General features: G+C 34.0%; 2 long non-coding RNA genes across 2 annotated transcripts; both read right to left on the bottom strand.

The window, feature by feature from the left end:
- Nucleotides 1-2,342: 2,342 nt before the first annotated feature.
- LOC120350598 lies at nt 2,343-4,282 on the bottom strand. The gene is made up of 2 exons (XR_005570922.1): nt 4,123-4,282; nt 2,343-2,698 (listed from the first exon to the last, which is right to left on the bottom strand). It is a non-coding gene; the product is annotated as an uncharacterized LOC120350598 (long non-coding RNA).
- An 8,092-nt stretch (nt 4,283-12,374) lies between these two features.
- On the bottom strand, nt 12,375-14,301 carry LOC120350599. Its single transcript, XR_005570923.1, has 2 exons — nt 14,148-14,301; nt 12,375-12,730 (listed from the first exon to the last, which is right to left on the bottom strand). It is a non-coding gene; the product is annotated as an uncharacterized LOC120350599 (long non-coding RNA).
- Between the last annotated feature and the right edge of the window lie 8,229 nt (nt 14,302-22,530).

The raw sequence follows: 22,530 nt of genomic DNA, 5'->3' as shown, positions 1-22,530 counted from the left end.
ACCAATTTTCTGACTCCAGCTGTTTAAAGTCTAGAACTTAGCTAAATCCCGAGCTCGGAAACCGGCCCTATGTGTCCTAAATATTCCTTAACATACCTGCTACCCAATATTTCACAGTATCAACTTAATTATGCATCTCATACCTCATATACCAACCTCACGTTTCTCTGTATCAATTATCCACTAACCAACTTACATGCCAATAATTTGAAAGTAGTTTCCAGCATGATCGATCATGTTGGTACAGCATGAGCTCAAAATAATGAATAACATGAACCATAAATATGCTGCTTCTTCCTCAATTATATATTGGCTGGCACATAAAGCTACCTCCTAACTCAAATGCAGCTAACGGAGTTACTGTCTAATTTATTGAGCCAAAGATGGACTTTCAATAGAGTGATGTGGGTGAGCTATAGATAGTCCAGGCTACAGTCCATCCATCGAGACAATATATCTATGGTGTGGTCCTCGTTATAATGGCAGTATTTTGATCAACATTCCAGTTGCTATCCTTGTCTATCATTCGACACAACAGTTCGCGCTATCTTTTTTCTGCTCCACACCGTTGCCAGATCGGATTTAACAATGTAGAAATATCATTATTCAAAGAAGATATCCCATGTTATTGATGGGTTATGTTCCAAATTTTAAGTCGATTTTTGTTACCTCAAGCCAACTACTGTCCATTATTACTGTTTTGTTGGGGTGAGAGTGTAAGAACGGCACAGTATGAGAGACTACCAGCGTCACATAGCTTCACAAAAATAACTACTAAGGCTATCGGCTGTGCAAAGGCTAAAAATAAACTTTCTACTGGTGATATTTTTCAAAGTTTTTCGATTCGTATATCATCAAGCTATCAAAATGAAAACGTTTTCTCAGGTAAACATTTTTTTTCGATCATTACTTTTTGAGATATCAGCACCTAAAGTTAAAATTTTTGGGACAGAACATTTCAAATTCGGTAAGAGGTGAATCTATAAGATTTAGAGGATGAATTCTTCATGGTATTGTTCATCTAGTTGAATAGCAATTTTCTAAAAATATTGATTTTTGGGGAAGGTTATTTAATTCAACTAAAAGATATTTTTGGTCATCTTTAGTAAATTGAATAACTTTCTCAGAGATTAATATTTTCAATTTTTTTCGTTTTACTGGATCAACAATATCATTATCAATTTATCCTCTAAATCTCACGGATTTACCTCTTACCGAATTAGAAATGTTCTGTCCCAAAAATTTTAACTTTAGGTGCTGATATCTCAAAAAGTAATGATCGGAAAAAAAAATGTTTTCCTGAGAAAACTTTTTCATTTTGGTAGAGCTAGATGATACACAAATCGAAAAACTTTAAATATATCACCAGTAGAAATTTTATGTTTAGCCTTTGCACAGCCTTAACAGTGAAATTCGGAACATAAACGCAGTATACCATGAGATATCTTCTTATGCTATCTTTTTCTCTGTGCAGAAGAGAATAGCGTTATCTGCTTTGTCGAATGATAGACAAGAATAGCAACACCATTGTTAATCAAATACAGCCATTATAACGTGGACCTCGATACAAGCATAATTTACTGTATTTGGCTTTGAAAACATGGAGTAGGTGTACAGAAACAATCAATAGCGACAGTTGAATTGTGATATGAACTAGAAATGATACGAGAAATCAACAGGAGGTCCACCCCATACTTGAGAAATTTACTTTGTAATCTCCTTCTCGTGCGTGAGGTAGGTAGGTAGATCAGTTTATTCAAAAGAACACATGTCGATATTTTATTTGTAGAACAGCTGTTTTGACAAATTTAAAAAAATCCCCAAATTTCATAATTAAACAAAGGAAAATGTACTCTGAACACAATAACAATAGTATAATCGTAGTTTTAATTATTTAGCCGCCAGTCGGCATATTGTTATTCCCCTAAATTATCCTCGTTAATGAGGCTTATAGATCAATGAGCAAGGAGAGTTGTGTGAGTGTACCACACCAGATTTTTTATTTTGGGTTTTTTGAAATAGTTTGTCGATTAGGCTGTGTTGGTATCCATTTTGTTGAGCTAGATATTTCATGGTAGGTACTGAGTTCTGCTTCGTAGTGTTCAGGTAAGAGGGGGGTGGTTTGTAGTCTGTGTAGCATAGATAATTAAGCTGAGTGTTTATGTTGAACAGGATTATTTGAGGAGTTGTGAATAAGGGTGTCTGTCATGGTTGCATTCCTGAATAGGTTGTAGGAGTGTTGTTGGTTGTGTTTTGAGATACTTAAATCTAGGAAACATGAAAACAATTTGGAAAATGAGGAACTATTTGTAGAAATAAGGGTTAATAGATCAGAAACTTCAATTCCTCAAGTAGCAAATGCTTTTATTGCATTGTTTCAATTAAACACACACACACACACAGAAAAAATTATTGAAAATTTGAAACAACTTGGAAATGAAGAATCATTTGTAGTACAGTAATATGGTTTAATCGATCAAAAACTTCAATTCCTCAAGAAGCAATTGCTTTTATTACATTGTTTCATTTAAAAACCAACACACAAAAAATAATTTTAAAAAATTGAAACAATTTGAAAAATGAGGAATCATTTGCGACCGGGTGGCAGATGGCCTCCCCTGGGGCGGGGATCGGCAAGGACTGGAGTCATAAGACTCATCACCACCAACGCTGATGCTACGAGAACCACGTGGAACAACTGTGAAAAAAGCCAACATACAATCATTTTCAATACAATGATAAAAATAGAAGAAAAAAATGTAATCTATATATATATATATAAAAGCGAAATGGCTCACTCACTCACTCACTCGCAGAACTAAAAATCTACCGGAACAAAAACGTTCAAATTTGGTAGGTATGTTCAGTTGGCCCTTTAGAGGCGCACTGAGAACGGATTTGAAAAAAAATTCTAAATATACACCCGAAATCTGCGTTTTCTAGCGTTTTCTCAGCTTAATCGAGAACAAATGAACAGAAAATGGTCAAATTTAGTACAGAAGCTCAGCTAGGTGTTGTGTTAGAAGGAATTTGCAATAACGTCTAAGATACGCCCAAAATTAGCGTTTTTCCAGCGTTTTTTCGCTTTTTCTCAGATTTATCGAGAACAAATAAACAGAAATTGTTTAAATTCAGTACAGAAGCTGAGCTAGGGTGTAATAATGTTGTGTTAGAAGGAATTTGAAATAACGACAAAGATACACCCAAAATTAGCGTTTTTTTTGCATTTCATCAAGTGATAGACAGAAAATTTTCAAATTTGGTACAGAGGTTTAGCTAGGGTCTGAAAATTTTGTGATAAGGTGACTTTTATATTTCATCATACGCCCAAAATAAGCGTTTTTCCAACGTTTTTCTCAGCTTTTCTGAGTTTCCTCAGCACTCTGACTTTCTGATGGAATGAAGCATGCCCAAATGAAAAATGCAGGCTAGCGAAGCGAGCCCGCTGATCTCATTTTTGGACGATCCAGTCGGGGGTCCAGGGCAGAGCCCCCTGGCTGGACGGATACGGCGAGCGAAGCGAGCCTGACAGCTAGTATAATATAAGTTTTACATAGAAAGTCTACAAAATATTTTTGATAAACACACAATTTCGATAAAGTTCAAAAAATTCAAATTCAGTTCGTTCCTCCATAAAATATGACATATTTACAAAATAGAGAAGTGTTATGAATAAATTACAAGTACATTTTTCCTGCATGGATGATTTGTCCGTGTGCAGGGAGGAGTGGCAAATTATCAGACTGAAAGCAAAACACTAGACAAAATAAAAGCAATCACAAACTATGAATAATAATGAAATTTGAAATAATAATAACAACGTTTATTATTATGATAAATATTGAAACTAAAGATAGAAAAAACAAAATTTCAGCTCGAGTTTGAAGGGCTGAGTTAGAAGTTATAGCTTTATTAGCGTGGTATTGTGTGAAAATATAATGAGTTATAATATAACGATATTTGGAACATTAACGTTCCATACCATGGGTTATCTTCTTATGCTATATATTTCTATGAAAATACCAATCACAATCACAATCTATTCTAAGACAATCAATCATTCTTGTTATCTATGCTAAGAAAAGCCCAAAACCGAGTGTTTTTAAAGCATTTAGTACATACCTTCATTTTGCGAAGATTGTGATGGAGATTAGATCTGCAAAATCGTGTATGGCAGCACTATTTTCCCTGATGTTTCTGATTTTCTGAGCGTTAAAGAAGCTGTATTTATATCAAAATATAAGTACAGGATTATCGGAAAAGCTGTGGATAATCAATTGTATTGAACAGTTGATTAAATTTGTATTGAATGTTGCGTAAGCTAGAGCTCATGATTAATGTAAATACTGTTGATTGAATCCTTCACTCTATTGTCAGAGAGGCGTGAGATAATCAATAGTTCTATTGAAACCCTATTGACTGTTGATTGAATTCCTATTTAATGTTTTGCCAGCCGGAGCTCTTGATTAATGTCAATACGGTGAATGAATACCTCTATTGAATTATCAGGGAGGCTTGAAATGATCTCTAGTTCTATTGATCAGTTGATTAAAATCCTATTGATTGTTGATTGAATTTCTATTGAATGTTTTGCCAGCCGGAGCTGTTGATTAATGTCAATACTGTGAATAAATTCTTCTATTGAACTATCAGGTAGGCTTGAAATGATCTCTAGTTCTATTGATCAGTTGATTAAAATCCTATTGATTGTTGATTGAATTTCTATTGAATGTTTTGCCAGCCGGAGCTGTTGATTAATGTCAATACTGTGAATAAATTCTTCTATTGAACTATCAGGTAGGCTTGAAATGATCTCTAGTTCTATTGATCAGTTGATTAAAATCCTATTGATTGTTGATTGAATTTCTATTGAATGTTTTGCAAGCCGGAGCTGTTGATTAATGTCAATACTGTGAATAAATTCTTCTATTGAACTATCAGGTAGGCTTGAAATGATCTCTAGTTCTATTGATCAGTTGATTAAAATCCTATTGATTGTTGATTGAATTTCTATTGAATGTTTTGCCAGCCGGAGCTGTTGATTAATGTCAATACTGTGAATAAATTCTTCTATTGAACTATCAGGTAGGCTTGAATGATCTCTAGTTCTATTGATCAGTTGATTAAAATCCATTGATTGTTGATTGAATTTCTATTGAATGTTTTGCCAGCCGGAGCTGTTGATTAATGTCAATACTGTGAATAAATCTTCTATTGAATATCAGGTAGGCTTGAAATGATCTCTAGTTCTATTGATCAGTTGATTAAAATCCTATTGATTGTTGATTGAATTTCTATTGAATGTTTTGCCAGCCGGAGCTGTTGATTAATGTCAATACTGTGAATAAATTCTTCTATTGAACTATCAGGTAGGCTTGAAATGATCTCTAGTTCTATTGATCAGTTGATTAAAATCCTATTGATGTTGATTGAATTCTATTGAATGTTTTGCCAGCCGGAGCTCTTGATTAATGTCAATACTGTGAATAAATTCTTCTATTGAACTATCAGGTAGGCTTGAAATGATCTCTTGTTCTATTGATCAGTTGATTAAAATCCATTGATTGTTGATTGAATTCTATTGAATGTTTTGCCAGCCGGAGCTGTTGATTAATGTCAATACTGTGAATAAATTCTTCTATTGAACTATCAGGAGGCTTGAAATGATCTCTAGTTCTATTGATCAGTTGATAAAAATCCTATTGATGTTGATTGAATTTCTATTGAATGTTTTGCCAGCCGGAGCTGTTGATTGATGTCAATACTGTGAATAAATTCTTCTATTGAACTATCAGGTAGGCTTGAAATGATCTCTAGTTCTATTGATCAGTTGATTAAATCCTATTGATTGTTGATTGAATTCTATTGAATGTTTTTCCAGCCGGGACTGTTGATGATGTCAATACTGTGAATAAATCTTCTATTGAACTATCAGGTAGGCTTGAAATGATCTCTAGTTTATTGATCAGTTGATTAAAATCCTATTGATTGTTGATTGAATTTCTATTGAATGTTTTGCCAGCGGAGCTGTTGATTGATGTCAATACTGTGAATAAATCTTCTATTGAACTATCAGGTAGGCTTGAAATGATCTCTAGTTCTATTGATCAGTTGATTAAAATCCTATTGATTGTCGATTGAATTTCTATTGAATGTTTTGCCAGCCGGAGCTGTTGATTGATGTCAATACTGTGAATAAATTCTTCTATTGAACTATCAGGTAGGCTTGAAATGATCTCTAGTTCTATTGATCAGTTCATTAAAATCCTATTGATTGTTGATTGAATTTCTATTGAATGTTTTGCCAGCCGGAGCTGTTGATTGATGTCAATACTGTGAATAAATTCTTCTATTGAACTATCAGGTAGGCTTGAAATGATCTCTAGTTCTATTGATCAGTTGATTAAAATCCTATTGATTGTTGATTGAATTTCTATTGAATGTTTTGCCAGCCGGACTGTTGATTAATGTCAATACTGTGGATAAATTCTTCTATTGAATTTTCATGGAGGCTCAAAATAATCTCTGGCTCTACTGATCAGTTGATTAATCCTATTGATTGTTGATTGAATTCCTATTGAAGGTTTTGCCAGCCGGAGCTCTTGATTAATGTCAATACTGTGAATAAATTATTCTATTGAATTCTCATGGAGTCTCAAAATAATCTCTAGTTCTATTGATCAGTTGATTAATCCTATTGACTGTTGATTGAATTCCTATTGAATGTTTTGCCAGCCGGCGATCTTGATTTATGTCAATACCGTGAATAAATTCTTCCATTGAATTATCATGGAGGCTTGAAATAATCTATAGCTTTATTGATCAGTTGATAAAAATCCTATTGACTGTTGATGTAATTCCTATTGAATGTTTTGCCAGCCGGAGCTCTTGATTAATGTCAATACTGTGAATAAATTCTTCTATTGAATTATCAGGGAGGCTTGAAATGATCTCTAGTTCTATTGATCAGTTGATTAATCCTATTGTCTGTTGATTGGATTCCTATTGAATGTTTTGCCATCCGGAGCTCTTGATTAATGTCAATACTGTGGATAAATTCTTCTACTGAATTTTCATGGAGGCTCAAAATAATCTCTAGTTCTATTGATCACTTGATTAATCCTATTGACTGTTGATTGAATTCCTATTGAATGTTTTGCCAGCCGGCGCTCTTGATTAATGTCAATACTGTGAATAAATTCTCCTATTGATTATCAGGGAGGCTTGAAATGATCTCTTGTTCTATTGATCAGTTGATTAATCCTATTGACTATTGATTGAACTCCTATTGAATGTTTTGCCAGCCGGAGCTCTTGATTAATGTCAATACTGCGAATAAATTCTTCTATTGAATTGTCAGGCTTGGAATAATCACTTGGAATACATATCCTTGTCTGTTATTAGACAAATCAGGTTGCTTCATCCTTCTCTACCTACAAGCATTTGCGAAATGGTTAGTTGACTATGAAGAAACCAATGTACCAACAAAAACGTCATATTTATGAGTTATGGAGATTCATACATTAATCATGAGAGAATATATTTTAAATACAGTAAAATCCATATAGGGGTGATCATCATTAAGAAGAATCAGCAATTTATATGAGATTAGATAAAGCGGGATAACTTGATACTTAAATCACACCAATGATAGGCCACATCATCATTTATTTATTCAATTATTTAGAACTAGCAGGTAACCCGTGCTCCGCAAGGGTCTAATTGAAAATTGGCGAACTGAAAACTTGACCTACTGAGACTTTGAAGGATTTAAAATAGGCTTGTAACCATGCTCGGTAAATTAAGAATCTATAATTCAAATTTCAAGTTAACCAGTCAAGTTTAGTAGTTGAGACGTGATGATGCATCATTCGTGATTTTTTTATTCTGTACGTATATAAGCGAATTCTTTCCTTTATCATATTATAGATTACACAACTTACAGAAAAGTTCCACAGACTTATAAGCCCGAAACGGTTCCAATTCTATTTTATACGGTCAGTGAGTATCCAAAAATTAGTTGCCAGCCCGGAAATCGAACCCGGTACCTCCCAATTGCCAGTCAGGAATGCTTGCCCTTACACCAAACTGACAATCTCTGGATAGCAGCGCTCATTTTATACGATGCCATAGCGGCCAACTAGTTACAGATGCAATTAAATAGAGAATGCATTTATTCAAATGCTAATTAATATATAATTATTATTGAACGAAAATCCTAAATAAATACTGTTAATCACCCCGAAGACCTCTGCTACTGCAGACATTGACAACAGGGCTAACAGCTAGATGGAAATTCGATGAGAACTACTATCCAAAAATTAGTTGCCAGCCCGGTAATCGAACCCGGTACCTCCCAATTGCCAGTCAGGAATGCTTGCCCTTACACCATACTGACAATCTCTGGATAGCAGCGCTCATTTTATACGATGCCATAGCGGCCAACTAGTTACAGATGCAATGAAATAAAGAATGCATTTATTCAAATGCTAATTATATATAATTATTTTCATATTCAATGGTAACTGTAGGAAAAATTAAATGTGAAATATGTGCACAAAGTTCCTCTGCTGCACTCAAGAAACCATTCCGCCCTCGCCTACGGCTCGGGCGTAAACGTTTCTTTCGGTGCAGCAAACTGTCACTTTGCCCACTAGTTGCACAAATAACTATTTCCTACAGCTACCTCCGAAAGTTGCTGTTCCTGTACTGATTACAATACCCAAAGATTCACTTTTCCGCTCTAGTGCGGGAAAATTTTTTCTGCACTCCTGATTTGCAACATGGCAACACAAAATAGTTAGTAGGTTATATGGAGCACCAGTGCAGGAGAATGAAAATGAAGTTGGTAAATGTGGTTTAGTGTGGTATAGTGTTGTGGTGCACGTTATAATAATATGAAGGCAGTTGACAACAGTGGATGACAGCGACAGCCACCACATGAGTGCCAGCCGCCTTCCTCCATTTAGGTACTACTACATTATTCAATTTTAAATAAATTAAGGTTTCTATTAATAATAGAAATAAATAAATAGATTGACCTTCATTCAATTTCACAATAATTACATTACAAAATAAATCAGTTATAACATTTTATCGTAGGCATTTTTTCTCCATGGCAAAGTGCCGTCTGGAGGAGCAGATGAAATTTACATGTTCAGACTCCAAATAAATGTGAAAAAAATGTGAAAAGTTCAAAGACAACAACTCGAACAAAAACAATCAAAAATTGAACTCCTGGACCAGAAAGAATCTGTACTGCTATGCTATTATTAATATACTACCATCTATTAATAATAAAATTACACAGAAAAACATTTGATGGATTTCATGGAATTTTACTCATAATTACCCACTTTTCATATTCAATGGTAACTGTAAGAAAAATTTAATGTGAAATACGTGCGCAAAGTTCCTCTGCTGCACTCAAGAAACCATTCCGCCCTCGCCTACGGCTCGGGCGTGAACGTTTCTTTCGGTGCAGCAAACTGTCACTTTGCGCACTAGTTGCACAAATAACTATTGTGCATTCAAATGAAATGTAATACTTTATTTTAGAAATCTAGTTTACTACTTACTGTGTTTCATTTTCTAAGACTCAGTAATGTAATTTTGTGTGTAATTTGATGTAAAACTTAATTCTATATTTTGTTGTACTAAATTCAATATTTGACTTTGCCTATTGTTCTAAGAATTTAATTGCAATAATATTATATTTATTTATTTAACATGACATGACATCTTTATGAGTTAGTTATCAATTTAACATCTTTATGCATTCTTATGCACTTTCCATGTTATTTCTCTGTGCAAAGTGTTAATTTTATTTGTTGTATCCTGAAAAAGGACGAAGGAGTGAGTTTAATTCCGTCAAGGAAAAACGTTTCCAATTATAGAAATGATAAAATAAAGATTGTCATAAAAACTGCGACTTTTTAATTCAAAACTTTTGTGTTCAATTTTCTAGTTTTTCGAAATTTAATTCAAACATGACTATGACAATGACTGCGACTACGCCCCGTTTCGGAAAAACAATTTTCTGAATCCAGCTGTTTAAAGTCTAGAACTTAGCTAAATCCCGAGCTCGGAAACCGGCCCTATGTGTCCTAAATATTCCTTAACATACCTGCTACCCAATATTTCAAAGTATCAACTTAATTATGCATCTTATACCTCATATACCAACCTCACGTTTCTCTGTATCAATTATCCACTAACCAACTTACATGCCAATAATTTGAAAGTAGTTTCCAGCATGATCGATCATGTTGGTACAGCATGAGCTCAAAATAATGAATAACATGAACCATAAATATGCTGCTTCTTCCTCAATTATATATTGGCTGGCACATAAAGCTACCTCCTAATTCAAATGCAGCTAACGGAGTTACTGTCTAATTTATTGAGCCAAAGATGGACTTTCAATAGAGTGATGTGGGTGAGCTATAGATAGTCCAGGCTACAGTCCATCCATCGAGACAATATATCTATGGTGTGGTCCTCGTTATAATGGCAGTATTTTGATCAAAATTCCAGTTGCTATCCTTGTCTATCATTCGACACAACAGTTCCCGCTATCTTTTTTCTGCTCCACACCGTTGCCAGATCGGATTTAACAATGTAGAAATATCATTATTCAATGAAGATATCCCATGTTATTGATGGTTTATGTTCCAAATTCTAAGCCGATTTTTGTTACCTCAAGCCGACTACTGTCCATCATTACTGTTTTGATGGGGTGAGAGTGTAAGAACGGCACAGTATGAGAGACTACCAGCGTCACATAGCTTCACAAAAATAACTACTAAGGCTATCGGCTGTGCAAAGGCTAAAAATAAACTTTCTACTGGTGATATTTTTCAAAGTTTTTCGATTCGTATATCATCAAGCTATCAAAATGAAAACGTTTTCTCAGGTAAACATTTTTTTCCGATCATTACTTTTTGAGATATCAGCTCCTAAAGTTAAAATTTTTGGGACAAAACATTTCAAATTCGGTAAGAGGTGAATCTATAAGATTTAGAGGATGAATTCTTCATGGTATTGTTCATCTAGTTAAATAGCAATTTTCTAAAAATATTTATTTTTGGGGAAGGTTATTTAATTCAACTAAAAGATATTTTTGGTCATCTTTAGTAAATTGAATAATTTTCTCAGAGATTAATATTTTCAATTTTTTTCGTTTCACTGGATCAACAATATCATTATCAATTTATCCTCTAAATCTCACGGATTTACCTCTTACCGAATTAGAAATGTTCTGTCCCAAAAATTTCAACTTTAGGTGCTGATATCTCAAAAAGTAATGATCGGAAAAAAAAATGTTTTCCTGAGAAAACTTTTTCATTGGTAGAGCTAGATGATACACAAATCGAAAAACTTTAAATATATCACCAGTAGAAATTTTATGTTTAGCCTTTGCACAGCCTTAACAGTGAAATTTGGAACATAAACGTAGTATACCATGGGATATCTTCTTATGCTATCTTTTCTCTGTGCAGAAGAGAATAGCGTTATCTGCTTTGTCGAATGATAGACAAGGATAGCAACACCATTGTTTATCAAATACAGCCATTATAACGTGGACCTCAATACAAGCATAATTTACTGTATTTGGCTTTGAAAACATGGAGTAGGTGTAACAATCAATAGCGACAGTTGAATTGTGATATGAACTAGAAATGATACGAGAAATCAACAGGAGGTCCAATCCACCCCATACTTGAGAAATTTACTTTGTAATCTCCTTCTCGTGCGTGAGGTAGGTAGGTAGATCAGTTTATTCAAAAGAACACATGTCGATATTTTATTTGTAGAACAGCTGTTTTGACAAATTTAAAAAAATCCTCAAATTTCATAATTAAACAAAGGAAAATGTACTCTGAACACAATAACAATAGTATAATCGTAGTTTTAATTATTTAGCCGCCAGTCGGCATATTGTTATTCCCCTAAATTATCCTCGTTAATGAGGCTTATAGATCAATGAGCAAGGAGAGTTGTGTGAGTGTACCACACCAGATTTTTTATTTTGGGTTTTTTGAAATAGTTTGTCGATTAGGCTGTGTTGGTATCCATTTTGTTGAGCTAGATATTTCATGGTAGGTACTGAGTTCTGCTTCGTAGTGTTCAGGTAAGAGGGGGGTGGTTTGTAGTCTGTGTAGCATAGATAAGAAAGCTGAGTGTTTATGTTGAACAGGATTATTTGAGGAGTTGTGAATAAGGGTGTCTGTCATGGTTGCATTCCTGAATAGGTTGTAGGAGTGTTGTTGGTTGTGTTTTGAGATACTTAAATCTAGGAAACATGAAAACAATTTGGAAAATGAGGAACTATTTGTAGAAATAAGGGTTAATAGATCAGAAACTTCAATTCCTCAAGTAGCAAATGCTTTTATTGCATTGTTTCAATTAAACACACACACACACACAGAAAAAATTATTGAAAATTTGAAACAACTTGGAAATGAAGGATCATTAATTTTGTAGTACAGTAATATGGTTTAATCGATCAAAAACTTCAATTCCTCAAGAAGCAATTGCTTTTATTACATTGTTTCATTTAAAAACCAACACACAAAAAATAATTTTAAAAAATTGAAACAATTTGAAAAATGAGGAATCATTTGCGACCGGGTGGCAGATGGCCTCCCCTGGGGCGGGGATCGGCAAGGACTGGAGTCATAAGACTCATCACCACCAACGCTGATGCTACGAGAACCACGTGGAACAACTGTGAAAAAAGCCAACATACAATCATTTTTAATACAATGTTAAAAATAGAAGAAAAAAATGTAATCTATATATATATAAAAGCGAAATGGCTCACTCACTCACTCACTCGCAGAACTAAAAATCTACCGGACCAAAAACGATCAAATTTGGTAGGTATGTTCAGTTGGCCCTTTAGAGGCGCACTGAGAACGGATTTGAAAAAAAATTCCAAATATACACCCGAAATCTGCGTTTTCTAGCGTTTTCTCAGCTTTATCGAGAACAAATGAACAGAAAATGGTCAAATTTAGTACAGAAGCTCAGCTAGGTGTTGTGTTAGAAGGAATTTGCAATAACGTCTAAGATACGCCCAAAATTAGCGTTTTTCCAGCGTTTTTTCGCTTTTTCTCAGATTTATCGAGAACAAATAAACAGAAATTGTTCAAATTCAGTACAGAAGCTAAGCTAGGGTGTAATAATGTTGTGTTAGAAGGAATTTGAAATAACGACAAAGATACACCCAAAATTAGCGTTTTTTTTTGCATTTCATCAAGTGATAGACAGAAAATTTTCAAATTTGGTACAGAGGTTTAGCTAGGGTCTGAAAATTTTGTGATAAGGTGACTTTTATATTTCATCATACGCCCAAAATAAGCGTTTTTCCAACGTTTTTCTCAGCTTTTCTGAGTTTCCTCAGCACTCTGACTTTCTGATGGAATGAAGCATGCCCAAATGAAAAATGCAGGCTAGCGAAGCGAGCCCGTTGATCTCATTTTTGGACGATCCATTCGGGGGTCCAGGGCAGAGCCCCCTGGCTAGACGGATACGGCGAGCGAAGCGAGCCTGACGGCTAGTATAATATAAGTTTTACATAGAAAGTCTACAAAATATTTTTGATAAACACACAATATCGATAAAGTTCAAAAAATTCAAATTCAGTTCGTTCCTCCATAAAATATGACATATTTACAAAATAGAAAAGTGTTATGAATTACAAGTACATTTTTCCTGCATGGATGATTTGTCCGTGTGCAGGGAGGAGTCGCAAATTATCAGACTGAAAGCAAAACACTAGACAAAATAAAAGCAATCACAAACTATGAATAATAATGAAATTTGAAATAATAATAACAACGTTTATCATTATGATAAATATTGAAACTAAAGATAGAAAAAACAAAGTTTCAGCTCGAGTTTGAAGGGCTGAGTTAGAAGTAATAGCTTTATTAGCGTGGTATTGTGTGAAAATATAATGAGTTATAATATAACGATATTTGGAACACTAACGTTCCATACCATGGGTTATCTTCTTATGCTATATTTTCCTATGAAAATACCAATCACAATCACAATCTATTCTAAGACAATCAATCATTCGTGTTATCTATGCTAAGAAAAGCCCAAAACCGAGTGTTTTTAAAGCATTTAGTACATACCTTCATTTTGCGAAGATTGTGATGGAGATTAGATCTGCAAAATCGTGTATGGCAGCACTATTTTCCCTGATGTTTCTGATTTTCTGAGCGTTAAGGAAGCTGTATTTATATCAAAATATAAGTACAGGATTATCGAGAAAGCTGTGGATAATCAATTGTATTGAACAGTTGATTAAATTTGTATTGAATGTTGCGTAAGCCAGAGCTCATGATTAATGTAAATACTGTTGATTGAATCCTTCACTCTATTGTCAGAGAGGCGTGAGATAATCAATAGTTCTATTGAAACCCTATTGACTGTTGATTGAATTCCCATTTAATGTTTTGCCAGCCGGAGCTCTTGATTAATGTCAATACGGTGAATAAATACCTCTATTGAATTATCAGGGAGGCTTGAAATGATCTCTAGTTCTATTGATCAGTTGATTAAAATCCTATTGATTGTTGATTGAATTTCTATTGAATGTTTTGCCAGCCGGAGCTGTTGATTAATGTCAATACTGTAAATAAATTCTTCTATTGAATTTTCATGGAGGCTCAGAATAATATCTAGTTCTATTGATCAGTTGATTAAAATCCTATTGATTGTTGATTGAATTTCTATTGAATGTTTTGCCAGCCGGAGCTGTTGATTAATGTCAATACTGTAAATAAATTCTTCTATTGAATTTTCATGGAGGCTCAGAATAATCTCTAGCTCTACTGATCAGTTGATTAATCCTATTGATTGTTGATTGGATTCCTATTGAAGGTTCTGCCAGCCGGAGCTCTTGATTATTGTCAATACTGTGAATAAATTATTCTATTGAATTTTCATGGAGGCTTAAAATAATCTCTAGTTGTATTGATCAGTTGATTAATCCTATTGACTGTTGATTGAATTCTTATTGAATGTTTTGCCAGCCGGAGCTCTTGATTAATGTCAATACTGTGAATAAATTCTTCTATTGAATTATCAGGGAGGCTTGAAATAATCTCTAGCTCTATTGATCAGTTGATTAAAATCCTATTGACTGTTGATTGAATTCCTATTGAATGTTTTGCCAGCCGGAGCTCTTGATTAATGTCAATACTGTGAATAAATTCTTCTATTGAATTATCAAGGAGGCTTGAAATGATCTCTAGTTGTATTGATCAGTTGATTAATCCTATTGACTGTTGATTGAATTCTTATTGAATGTTTTGCCAGCCGGAGCTCTTGATAATGTCAATACTGTGAATAAATTATTCTATTGAATTCTCATGGAGGCTCAAAATAATCTCTAGTTCTATTGATCACTTGATTAATCCTATTAACTGTTGATTAAATTCCTATTGAATGTTTTGCCAGCCGGAGCTCTTGATTAATGTCAATACTGTGAATAAATTCTTCTATTGAATTATCAGGGAGGCTTGAAATGATCTCTAGTTCTATTGATCAGTTGATTAATCCTATTGACTGTTGATTGAATTCTTATTGAATGTTTTGCCATCCGGAGCTCTTGATTAATGTCAATACTGTGAATAAATTCTTCTATTGAATTATCAAGGAGGCTTGAAATGATCTCCAGTTGTATTGATCAGTTGATTAATCCTATTGACTGTTGATTGAATTCCTATTGAATGTTTTGCCAGCCGGAGCTCTTGATTACTGTCAATACTGTGAATAAATTATTCTATTGAATTCTCATGGAGGCTCAAAATAATCTCTAGTTCTATTGATCACTTGATTAATCCTATTGACTGTTGATTGAATTCCTATTGAATGTTTTGCCAGCCGGAGCTCTTGATTACTGTCAATACTGTGAATAAATTATTCTATTGAATTCTCATGGAGGCTCAAAATAATCTCTAGTTCTATTGATCACTTGATTAATCCTATTAACTGTTGATTAAATTCCTATTGAATGTTTTGCCAGCCGGAGCTCTTGATTAATGTCAATACTGTGAATAAATTCTTCTATTGAATTATCAGGGAGGCTTGAAATGATCTCTAGTTCTATTGATCAGTTGATTAATCCTATTGACTGTTGATTGAATTCCTATTGAATGTTTTGCCATCCGGAGCTCTTGATTAATGTCAATACTGTGGATAAATTCTTCTACTGAATTTTCATGGAGGCTCAAAATAATCTCTAGTTCTATTGATCAGTTGATTATCCTATTGACTGTTGATTGAATTCCTATTGAATGTTTTGCCAGCCGGCGCTCTTGATTAATGTCAATACTGTGAATAAATTCTCCTATTGATTATCAGGGAGGCTTGAAATGATCTCTAGTTCTATTGATCAGTTGATTAATCCTATTGACTATTGATTGAACTCCTATTGAATGTTTTGCCAGCCGGAGCTCTTGATTAATGTCAATACTGCGAATAAATTCTTCTATTGAATTGTCAGGCTTGGAATAATCACTTGGAATACATATCCTTGTCTGTTATTAGACAAATCAGGTTGCTTCATCCTTCTCTACCTACAAGCTTTTGCCAAATTGTTAGTTGACTATGAAGAAACCAATGTACCAACAAAAACGTCATATTTATGAGTTATGGAGATTTATACATTAATCATGAGAGAATATATTTTAAATACAGTAAAATCCATATAGGGGTGATCATCATTAAGATGAATCAGCAATTTATATGAGATTAGATAAAGCGGGATAACTTGATACTTGAATCACATCAATGATAGTCCACATCATCATTTATTTATTCAATTATTTAGAACTAGCAGGTAACCCGTGCTCCGCAAGGGTCTATTTGAAAATTGGCGAACTGAAAACTTGACCTACTGAGACTTTGAAGAGTTTAAAATAGGCTTGTAACCATGCTCGGTAAATTAAGAATCTATAATTCAAATTTCAAGTTAACCAGTCAAGTAGAGTAGTTGAGACGTGATGATGCATCATTCGTGATTTTTTTATTCCGTACGTGTATAAGCGAATTCTTTCCTTTATCATATTATAGATTACACAACTTACAGAAAAGTTCCACAGATTTATAAGCCCGAAACGGTTCTAATTCTATTTTATACGGTCAGTGAGTATCCAAAAATTAGTTGCCAGCCCGGGAATCGAACCCGGTACCTCCAAATTGCCAGTCAGGAATGCTTGCCCTTACACCAAACTGACAATCTCTGGATAGCAGCGCTCATTTTATACAATGCCATAGCGGCCAACTAGTTACAGATGCAATTAAATAGAGAATGCATTTATTCAAATGCTAATTATATATAATTATTATCGAACGAAAATCCTAAATAAATGCTGAAAATCTAATTTAATTAAAAACTAAAAACTAATTTTTGGATAGAAGTTCTCATCGAATTTCCATCTAGCTGTTAGCCCTGTTGTCAATGTCTGCAGTAGCAGAGGTCTTCGGGGTGATTTTCAGCATTTATTTAGGATTTTCGTTCAATAATAATTATATATTGATTATCAGGAGGCTTGAAATGATCTCTAGTTCTATTGATCAGTTGATTAATCCTATTGACTATTGATTGAACTCCTATTGAATGTTTTGCCAGCCGGAGCTCTTGATTAATGTCAATACTGCGAATAAATTCTTCTATTGAATTGTCAGGCTTGGAATAATCACTTGGAATACATATCCTTGTCTGTTATTAGACAAATCAGGTTGCTTCATCCTTCTCTACCTACAAGCTTTTGCCAAATGGTTAGTTGACTATGAAGAAACCAATGTACCAACAAAAACGTCATATTTATGAGTTATGGAGATTTATACATTAATCATGAGAGAATATATTTTAAATACAGTAAAATCCATATAGGGGTGATCATCATTAAGATGAATCAGCAATTTATATGAGATTAGATAAAGCGGGATAACTTGATACTTGAATCACATCAATGATAGTCCACATCATCATTTATTTATTCAATTATTTAGAACTAGCAGGTAACCCGTGCTCCGCAAGGGTCTATTTGAAAATTGGCGAACTGAAAACTTGACCTACTGAGACTTTGAAGAGTTTAAAATAGGCTTGTAACCATGCTCGGTAAATTAAGAATCTATAATTCAAATTTCAAGTTAACCAGTCAAGTAGAGTAGTTGAGACGTGATGATGCATCATTCGTGATTTTTTTATTCCGTACGTGTATAAGCGAATTCTTTCCTTTATCATATTATAGATTACACAACTTACAGAAAAGTTCCACAGATTTATAAGCCCGAAACGGTTCCAATTCTATTTTATACGGTCAGTGAGTATCCAAAAATTAGTTGCCAGCCCGGGAATCGAACCCGGTACCTCCAATTGCCAGTCAGGAATGCTTGCCCTTACACCAAACTGACAATCTCTGGATAGCAGCGCTCATTTTATACGATGCCATAGCGGCCAACTAGTTACAGATGCAATTAAATAGAGAATGCATTTATTCAAATGCTAATTAATATATAATTATTATTGAACGAAAATCCTAAATAAATACTGTTAATCACCCCGAAGACCTCTGCTACTGCAGACATTGACAACAGGGCTAACAGCTAGATGGAAATTCGATGAGAACTACTATCCAAAAATTAGTTGCCAGCCCGGGAATCGAACCCGGTACCTCCAATTGCCAGTCAGGAATGCTTGCCCTTACACCAAACTGACAATCTCTGGATAGCAGCGCTCATTTTATACGATGCCATAGCGGCCAACTAGTTACAGATGCAATTAAATAGAGAATGCATTTATTCAAATGCTAATTATATATAATTATTATCGAACGAAAATCCTAAATAAATGCTGAAAATCTAATTTAATTAAAAACTAAAAACTAATTTTTGGATAGAAGTTCTCATCGAATTTCCATCTAGCTGTTAGCCCTGTTGTCAATGTCTGCAGTAGCAGAGGTCTTCGGGGTGATTTTCAGCATTTATTTAGGATTTTCGTTCAATAATAATTATATATTAATTAGCATTTGAATAAATGCATTCTCTATTTAATTGCATCTGGAATTTCTCTTAATGTTTGAATGTTTATATGTTGCGCATTTACGGCGAAACGCAATAATAGATTTTCATGGAATTTGAAAGGTATGTTCCTTTTTTAATTGCGCGTCGACGAATATACAAGGTTATTGGAAATTTTGCATTTCAAGGATAATATAAAAGGAAAAAGGAGCCTCCTTCATACGCCAATATTAGAGTAAAAATCAGACTGTAGTATTATTCATCATAAATCAGCTGACAAGTGATTACAAAGATGTGTGGAGAAGCCAGTATATTGCTGTATTTCCATAAGGTCTATAGTTTCAATCAGGTACTTGTGGATGAGAATACTGCGTGTCACATTATCATAATCTCTTTCTCTTCCTCCTTTACTCGTTGTTATTCGTCTTCTTCATCTCCTCCTGTATTCTTCTTCTTCTTCACCTCCCAATCTTTTCCGTTTAATAGGTGCCATATTTGTAGTTACTACTACAAATTACCTACGGTAGAAAAAACATAATACAGCAACAAATATTTACATACAAAGTAACAATGAAAAAAGATTATTACCTGTTTAGTTTTTTCTATTGTGATGATGTACACTCGCTTTGGTTTACTTTAATATTAAGGATAGTTTTGTTCTGGTAACAGTTCTTGTAAGCTCGTAAATTTATAAGAAGTGTTTTCTGCTGAAATTGTTTTGACTAATTCTTCTGCTGACATCTGTGAAAGTCATGGTATTTATTCGGTACAAAATAGTTTATTACACAATGATAATGCTAAACTGTAAGATGAATAGGTTATTTTCATATTTCTAACTCTGTGGCTGGATGCACATAAGATCTTCAAGCGTTTGATTTCAAAATTAATAGTCAGGTATAGAGGTGGGTTCAACTGAAATACCAAATTTGCAAGGCGCCAAGTAGGCGATGTGCCTCACAATAAATTTTCAAGTTTATTGGGATTTTTGGACACTCTCAACTATTTAATTTTTATTTCAATCTTATTCTATTATGTTAATATATCAACTATTTCAAAATACGAAAGTTATTTTCTTGGTATGGTGATGTATTGTATGATCTCGATTGAATAAAATTCTTACTGTATTGTCCTACATTTGTAATCAAGACATATAAAAGGTAAACTAAAACGTGTATACTTACCCTTTCCCAATTATTAAAATCCATATCTTGCGAAGGACAAACTAAAAGGCTAAAATGAAAGTTTTAATCAATGACTTTGTGGAAGTATCATTCAATAATAAATTGCATTCTTATCATCATACAACCCTGTCAATAAGAGAATAAGATGAAATTAGGAGCAGGATAATTCAAATAATATTTAGAAATAATGGTATCATTTTTTCGTATTAATACGGAATTATGAGAATAATGTAGTTAGTTATTATAATCGAATGGCTTTATAGGTGGGGATCCCTGACGGAAGTTCCATCTTGCATAAATAGGTATTTAATTTACGTCGTCAATGAGCCTCACGACTATCAGTCGGGACCGACGATTCAATGATTGTCACCCATCTGATAACATAATCATCTATCTCTACAAGAATGATCTAAAAAATAAATCAGGAGCGAAAGATGTTCGAGCTGGAAGTCTAGTGTTACATTTGCAAATAATTATTGTCAATGGATATTACAGCAGTATAAGGGAAATAACGGATGCGGCAGTGAATTTTTAAGCATAGTTCATTATGAAGAATATTCAGTCTTAGTGAGATCATTGTTACCCTGAAAGATGCATGTCCGTTTTCGCGGGAACACTAGCGTCAGGTGATCAATTTTCATAACGGCAAGGAAAGTTGTGTGAGTGCGCTACACCAGATTTTTTGTATAGTAGCGCTCATCGAATTTCCATCTAGCTGTTTACCCTGTTGTCAATATTTGCAGTACCGTAGCAGTAGTCTTCGGGGTGATTTACAGCATTTAATTGGGATTTTCTTTCAATAATAATAATTATAGTCATCTATTTTCAAAATCGAGTTGTAGCATAAGTTTTCATTTAGGTCTCTACCATACATGCATCAATCGAACTAACTCAAGTTTTGCATCAAATTATAATAAAGCCAGCAAAGTCTGCTGTACCCATACTAGTGCATTCAACCATCAACCATGTAGAGGGGGAATATTTATATGGATTTGTTATTTCATGCAATCAACACATTGCACATTCTGCAATCATGGTTTTAAGATATTCGTGTAACATGCAAAACCAGTCTACCACATGTACGATAAGGAAAAGGATTTTGTAAGAATATGACGTAATTATTATCTGCAGATCGATGTTGAAGGAAGAAGAAGAAGAGAAGAAAGGGAGTAGCAAGAGAGGGAACGAAGAAAATCTAAGAAAAATCAGTGTTGTAAGACAAGAAAGTGAAATACGAAAAGGGAATAGAAAGATAAGAAGAATAGGAAGACAAAGAAGAAGAGAAGCCAGGATGGTGAGGGAGAAGAAGAAGAGGATACATTCATTGATTTATTTCATTTTTCTATTATCTATTTCAAGAAAAATAAGTATAAGAAGAAGAAGAAGAAGGAGAAGGAGAAGGAGCAGAAGAAGAAGAAGAAAAATGAGAAGGAGAAGAAGAAGAGAAAGAAACAGAAGAAAAAGAAGAAGTAGTAGTAGTACAGTATTATTATTATTATTATGTTGATGAAGAGGAAGATGAAAAACAAGAAGAAGAAAAAGAACACTTGAAGTGGTAGCAAGTTGAAGGAGAGTCTGTCGGAGAGAGAAGAGGGAGTTAGAGAGTGAGTTATTGATTGATTGATTGATTGATTGATTGAGTACTTTATTTATGTAGATTACAATATATACTGGCTTATACACTTATAAACAATAGCTTACAATACAGCAAAATTATAGATGAATTTAAATAATATTGACTAAGAAAATAATTATTGAACTGTACATGATATGAAAAAGCAATTTGTAATATAACAACTATAGATAATTATATTGTTAATGTATCTACATAAATTGGCGGAGCTTTGGACATATCAATGTCCATTCTTCGGAAAGAATATTAAAAATATCCTCCCCACTAACTCTCTACCAAAATTCATTGAGGGAGAGAGAGTGAGAGAGAGAGTGTGAGAGAGAGTGATAAAGAGTGATTGTGTGAGTGAGAGAGTGGAGAATCTAGAAGTAAGGTGAGATAGAAAACTGGTTTGGCCACAAAGACGTTGCAGTATATTGAAAGCGCAGCAAGCAAGTCCTCAGCAACGTTTGCTTAGTCAGCGTTTTATTATTTGTTTGTGGACCTGAGATCTGAGAACTCAGAACACAGCAGAGCAAATAGAAGCCAACATACAGTACCTATAAGCACAACTGAAGGTATTGGTGCAGTGTCTACTTTCATTTTTGTTCATACAACTTATATCATACAATCCTATGACCTTCTGTGGTATTCTGTGGGTGTATTTCGTTTAGTCCAGGTCTTCAATTA

Source organism: Nilaparvata lugens, chromosome 3 (genome assembly GCF_014356525.2).
Source record: "Nilaparvata lugens isolate BPH chromosome 3, ASM1435652v1, whole genome shotgun sequence".
NCBI lineage: Eukaryota > Metazoa > Arthropoda > Insecta > Hemiptera > Delphacidae > Nilaparvata > Nilaparvata lugens.
Note: the sequence above shows the minus strand (reverse complement) of the source record. Positions and strands in the feature narration are given on the sequence as shown.